Here is a 6,881-nt window from a genome sequence, read left to right as displayed (position 1 = left end):
TCATTTAATATGTCAAGTGAACCAAAAGAGCCACTTGTAACTTACTGTTGTTCCACCTGAATTTTCACATTGTGACAAAACAGGATATTAAGGGTACATGTGAGTCTTTTATCAAACGATAAGAGACCCAAATATTTAAAACTATCCATTCTTTCTAGTTCATTACATTCCCATGATTTTTTAATTAATTTGGAGACTTAACAACTTATGTACAGCAACTTTCATTTTGGATGAATATTTATAAGGAATTCTACATTCTGTAATGTCTAACAATTCTTCCCCCATCCAAATAACAATCACCGCTGAATAATCAAGAAAGTGATGGAGTTGTTCATATGACTAAAATATGACTGTAAATAACAGACTAAAAATGCAGCTATGAGGAGTTCCATTTTTCATGTGATGACCTAACTGGACCATGTTCCTATTTTAAAACTAATAATTCTTTGGGTTAATAATTTTTTTATCTACCTTCTCAGTTTTAATCCCAGCCCTCTCTTTCCATAACATATTCATTTAACTCCTTTCTGTTCTTGTCTTGTCCCACCACCATATTGAGAAGTTTGTCCAGGAAGCAGATCAACCACCATTCTTCTTTTATTGGCAACACAATTTTTTTCTCTGTATAAAAACAGCATTTATTCCACAGTGTACAAAAGAAAGTGAACTATACCACACTACTTGTTTTTACCCAAGTCATCATGTGAAAGAACTTAATACAAAAAAGTTAAAATAAAAACTTGTGTTCCCCACCAAAGTCCAGATCATCGTCAGTGACCCAACAGTTCCAGGATCTACAATAATCCAAACCAGAGACTAGATAAAGGACATGTTCAATGTTTGTTGGCATCATTAAACACATTAAAAGCATCAGGAGTTTTCCCATCAGGGTTGCAGCTGTGTTGTGTTTAATACGGTATATTTGGCAACATTGTCTTTTCCTAACTGATTAGTCATTTTGACAGCACAGTTGCAGCATTTATACCAAGAAATTGTTATTTTATAATTGTGGAACAGAGCCAGCGGCTTTTCATGGTGAATAAAATTATGCCACCGTATTAAAAGGTGAATATTTGATGTGTGAACCATAAACAGAAGGTGGCACTTTAACAGCTTTCTATACTCACATCCAGTTAGTTATTCATGAACTGAACTGATAACTGACAACATACTTTCATTCTGCGTACCAAGTTGGTATTTGTGGATTCCCCAGCTAATTTATCTGCTGAACAGCACAACTCAAAACAGCTTCAGTCCACATTTCAGTCTGTTGACATCACTTTGGTTCCAGATGAGACCTTCTGTGGCCCTAGCGGTCCAGGGACCCCAGGCGTTCTGTCCCCGGCTGCTCTCCATCTCTACCGGCTGCTCACAGACCGTCATCGTTGAGTAGGTCTCCACCATGAGGGACGACGGGTCGTCCGACTGTCCAGGAACCTTCCCGAGAGGAAAGTTCTTCCATAAGACCTTATCGGAACACACCTGCCACGGAGAACCTCTGAGCACTTTGGCTTTTTCCGCCTGAACATCTATCTGCTGAAGGTCACCGGACTCGCTCGTCTCCCCGCTGCGCCTCAGCTGCTGCCGCCGCTTCTCGTGCAGGCTCTCCAGGGTGTATATGGGCTGATGCTTCTGCTCCCGGGGGAGGCTGAACTCCACGGCGGGGGTCTGGGTGTAGATGGAGCAGAGCTGGAGTAGCTTCTGCTGGGTGTCCTGAGGCAGCGGGTGCTCCATGTCGTCCAGGATGAGCTGCAGCAGGTGAGGCGTGGAGCCGCAAGGAGCGTCCAGGCAGGCCGACAGCAGCTGCTGCCACCGCAGCTGGATGCGGTTCATGAAGATCTTGTCCTTCATCCGGGCCTTCTTCTGCGTCTTCCGTTCGAAGCGGAACACGAACTTGTTGCTGTTGCACAGGAGGATCTCCGAGGCCCAGGCGGAGAGGTAGAACACCCTGAGGTCCGTCTGCTCGGTGGCTGCCACCTTCAGCTCCACGAACAGCTTCTCCAGGAGCAGCTGGATGAACGAGGGTGAGTTGAGCATCTTCAGCAGGGGCAGCCAGAACCGTTGGATGGGCTGAGGGACTCTTGGTTCAGGGGAGACGGAGGTCTCAAACGGATCACAGCCTAACGTTTCCAGCTGCTCGGCTGTCGGTACCAGAAACCCGTCCTCCAACAACACATCGACCAGCAGATCGCTGGAGTCCAAAGACAACTGCTTGATCTCCCCCAGCAACCAGCTCATGTCTGCAAGGGGAGCCATGCCCCGGTCCCCCTGAGCCCCATCCAGACTCTGGTACCGCTCTCTCTCATAGGAGATCAGGAGGTCCCGGTGGTCTTGTAGGCCTCCATCTCCTTCTGCCTGCTCAGCAGATTGCTCTCCTGCTGCCTCAGCTCACCATCCTCCTCCTCCTCTCCATCAGAGTCTGACTCCCAGTCCTCACCTGCGCCCCCTCCCAGCTGCCTGGACCAGTACTCCTGCTGCAGCCACTCCAGAACCACCTTGCATCCCTTCCGGCACCACTTCAGCGTGGGCAGCTTCTTATGGGTGAAGTCGTGCCGCAGGTCCACCAGCCACTCCGGGATGTTGAGCTTCCCGGCCAGCCGCCTCAGCGGCCGGGCTTTCCTCCCCTGCTGCCTCTCGGTGATCAGATTCACAAACCGGACCAGGGCCGCCCCATACAGCAGGACCAGGTCGTCTCCGCTCAGCTGTCCGGACCGGTCCAGGACCTGGCCACGCACCAGGTCGGCCGTGCAGTCCACAGCCACGGGCGTGTTGTGGGCATACCGACCCCTCCATGCTGAGACCCTCTGCAGAGCGAACCTCTGCAGGGCGGGATCCTTGGAGTAGAGGTGGTCCAGGACCTGGTCCCACTCTGCCTTGTTGACCCAGGCCACCACATGGCGCCTCTTCTCCGAGCTGCTTTTCTTCATGGCGGAGGCGCTGCAGAACCACGGAAAGAGTTCAACACAACACCGATTCTTCTGATACACTGGAGCTAAAAACACGGCGAGTACGGAAACGAGGCATGAAATGGTTTACGGCCCTATTCTTCTTCTTTGCGATTCTTCTTCTTCTTGATTTTTATTGGCGGCTGGCAAAAAACGTTGGGTGAGCATTACCGCCACCAACTGGTAAGGAGTGTGGACCACATGACAAAAAAATAAAAACCTTTGCTATTGTACTTTTTCTTCTCTATTATGGCGGATAGCAATCATATTTGAGGTGTATACCGCCACTTACTGTACAAGAGTGTGTAGCAACACTACTTTACGTCTATTAAATTGTATTTAATTAATCTGTAAGGAAAGCAGATTAGGGAAATATCCACCATCTTTCCTTCATTTTATTCAGAGTGGCGGAAACGTGCTTCCATAATAAATATTCAATAAAAATGTAAAAATAAATAAATATAGTTTTTAAAAAGTGACCTAAGATCGATTTTATGTTAAAACCGCCTGCTACAGGCCATGTTTTTGCTCTTGTACAACTGAACTGCATTTACTAAAGTAACTGCGCTGCCATGATCTGAGCTCCGTCCTGCTGAAAACTCTCGTGGCTGTGGAGCTCCGCTAGACACATTTCTGCAGTTAAACTCTTGCAAAAATGTGCTAAATGTGGTGCAGATCATCGAAATGTTGTAACTGTGGTGGTCTGCATAATGTAGCATGTGGAGGGTGTGAAGCAAGGAAAAAGGCAGCAAAAATACAACAGCTGAAAATAGTTAAAAACATTATTTATGCAGAGGCAGCAAAAAGTGTTCAAGAAAAAAGAACAATTCAGAGAAGTCAACAAGTGTCTTCTATCCAAGTCCTGGGTCCAGTCAAAGTACAATGTCAGGAATGGAAATCACAATGGATAAATTTATTTTATTCATGGCACATGTTATTAATTGCACTGATCAAGTGAAGCAGAAAACTGAGAAAAATCCAAATTATAGTGAAATGTGCAGAAAAATGGATTTATCTTGGGAGCTGAAAAATAAAAGGCTTGAAATAGATGGAAAACAAGGAGGAGGAAGACTTTAATGTTTATTTTACAATGGAATGCAAGAAGTTTATGAGCAAATGGTCAAGAATTTTAAGGATATTTAAATTATTTGGAAAATAAACCAGATATTATTTATGTTCAAGAAACATGGTTTAAACCAGAGTTAGATTTTGTGATAGCAGGATATGACAGCATTAGAAGAGATAGGGAACAAGACAGCGGAGGAGGATGTGTAATATTTATAAAACAAAGAATACAGTGTAGACTTTTAGGAAAAGGAACAATACTAGAATGGTTATCTGTCGAAATTTGGATTAATAAAGAAAGTACTAACTTATACATTTTTTATAATCCGTGTAAAAAAAACTGGAGGAAATGTTTAAAAATACAGGAAGAAAGCTAATTTGTTGTGGAGATTTTAATGCTTTTAGTACTTTGTGGGGTAAAAGGAATGATGCCAATGGAGAAGTGGTGGAAGAAATAATGGATAGAAAACAATTGGTTTGCCTTAATAATGGAGAAGGGACAAGGATTAATATTAATTAATGGAAATGAATCAGCGTTAGATTTAACTTTAGTTTCAGTGAATTTTGCCGGGATTAGTAATTGGAAAATATTAAGAGATAGGAAGTGATCAATATCCTATACTTATTGAAATTGGTTTAGAAATGGAAAAAAATGATAAAGAAAGTACAGAAAGATAGATATTTAGAAGTGATGATTGGGAAAAATATTAAATAATAAAGAAATGCAAAGGTTAATGTAGATTTGGATGTTGATAATGTAAATGTTTCTAGTTGTGAAGCCATTTTAGGTGCTGCACATGAAATTGTACAAAGGAAAAGAGAAAAATATAGGAAGAAAATTGTAATATGGTGAACAAAGCACTGTGTTGTTGCAATTAAATCTCGAAATAAAGCTTTTAGATTGTGTTGAGACGCTTACTCAAGACACGCACACATGTACACACGAAGCACTGACACATGAGATTCTTCACAACAGCCTTTTGTATTAATGGAAAGTTTCTGTAAAAACGAAACTTAACTTTAGTCAAGGTAGAGCATCGGAGGACCATTGGGAGGACCCTGAGGGACGTCATACATCAGCAGGCCTGGAGGCGTGTCTCAGATATAAACAATGGATTGTCCGTTTTTGATCAGATGCTGTATAGATTCGGTTTTACACACTTCACATTCATCTAAGCCTGTGAGGGTAAGCGTCTCTTTCTTTTAGCGCTAAAAGAAATAATATAAGTAAAGTCTGATTATTTGTGTTTGGCTGATTTTCTGCACGTGTGATCACATGGTTCCGATTCATCGATAGTATATTAGTGATGATTGGGAAAAATATTAAATAATAAAGAAATGCAAAGGTTAATGTAGATTTGGATGTTGATAATGTAAATGTTTCTAGTTGTGAAGCCATTTTAGGTGCTGCACATGAAATTGTACAAAGGAAAAGAGAAAAATATAGGAAGAAAATTGTAATATGGTGAACAAAGCACTGTGTTGTTGCAATTAAATCTCGAAATAAAGCTTTTAGATTGTTAAAGAGAAATCAGAATTTTATTGAATATTAAAGGTTACAAGCTCTTGTTAAAAGAACTGTGAAAAATGCAAAAAAGGTTAATTGGAGAAACTTTTGTAATTCCGTCGGTAGGGAAACAGAAATTTCACAAGTTTGGGGAAGTGATCAAACGAATGAATGGAATTAGAAATGAATATGAATATCCAGTTCTGAAAGATGGAAATGTTATTGCTGTGACTGGGGAGAAGGCAAATATGTTGATTAAAAAATTTGTTAAAGTTCATAGTTGCAGTAATTTAAGTGCAGAAGGAAAACGGAGAAGAATTTGTACAATTAATGAAAATGTGAATTTATTAGAAGAAAATGTATGATATAATGATTTATTAAATGGTCCTTATTCTTTATTCAAATTAACCAATGCTCTCTAAGTAAATCAAAAAAATAATCTCCTGGAAAAGATAACATACGTGGTGGTGAAGCGCGGAGATTGAAAAGATTGCTAAAATCTGTGGCTGGAAAAGGTGCTGAAAGAGTTGAAATCTGTTTACAGAAAGGGGGACATCCCTCCCTGCCCCTTCTCAGTTTGAGGTATAGCTTGGGACATGTGCAGAGCTTTCTGTTAGGTAATGATGGCCAAATTAAGCCTCATGAAGCAATGAAGCTTCCCGGCCCATTGCTTTGCCCAAAGGTTCATTATTCAGTGGTTCATTCATTTCTCATCATCATCATCATCATCATCATCATCATCATCATCATCATCATCATCATCATCATCATCATCACAGTGGTGTCAGTACCTCTCATTGTTCGGTACTTCAGAAAGACCGGACTCTTTAAACCACCCACACTTGCACCCTGATGACTCTCCTCTTCTCTCCCTCATGAAACAACAGACATCCTGTCATCATCATCATCATCATCATCATCATCATCATCATCATCATCATCATCATCACAGCTTTAATGCGAAGCTGACTTCACATTAAAGCTGGGAAGACAGCTTTAATGTCAATTGTTATGTTTGGAAGCCAGGACGAGGTAGAAACTCAAGTAGACAAAGAACAGCTTTTATTCATAACTTGCTCAGCAGCACAGTAACATCAGCATTCCTTTCCTCCAATCTGGAGGTCCCAAGATGGCGGAGTGAGAGGTGTTGTTTTTTGCAGGCTCTAATATACAGTTTTTATTTAGCCTAGATTTAACCCAAATTTTGTGCTCTAGCCCTTGTTTTAAAACGTCTTAGGTTTTTTATTCTTAGTTCAACAACTTTTTGAAACCTTTTCAGCCTTCTTACTCCTTTTTTCCGTCTTGCAATTTATCGATGGAAGTTAGCATGTCAGACCACGACTACAATCTATCGGCTCTTCAAG

General features: G+C 41.6%; 1 pseudogene; it reads right to left on the bottom strand.

Moving 5' to 3' along the window:
* Positions 1–777: 777 nt before the first annotated feature.
* Positions 778–3,088, bottom strand: LOC122822809 (annotated as a pseudogene).
* Between the last annotated feature and the right edge of the window lie 3,793 nt (positions 3,089–6,881).

The sequence above is a fragment of the Gambusia affinis genome, linkage group LG01 (assembly GCF_019740435.1).
Source record: "Gambusia affinis linkage group LG01, SWU_Gaff_1.0, whole genome shotgun sequence".
NCBI lineage: Eukaryota > Metazoa > Chordata > Actinopteri > Cyprinodontiformes > Poeciliidae > Gambusia > Gambusia affinis.
Note: the sequence above shows the minus strand (reverse complement) of the source record. Positions and strands in the feature narration are given on the sequence as shown.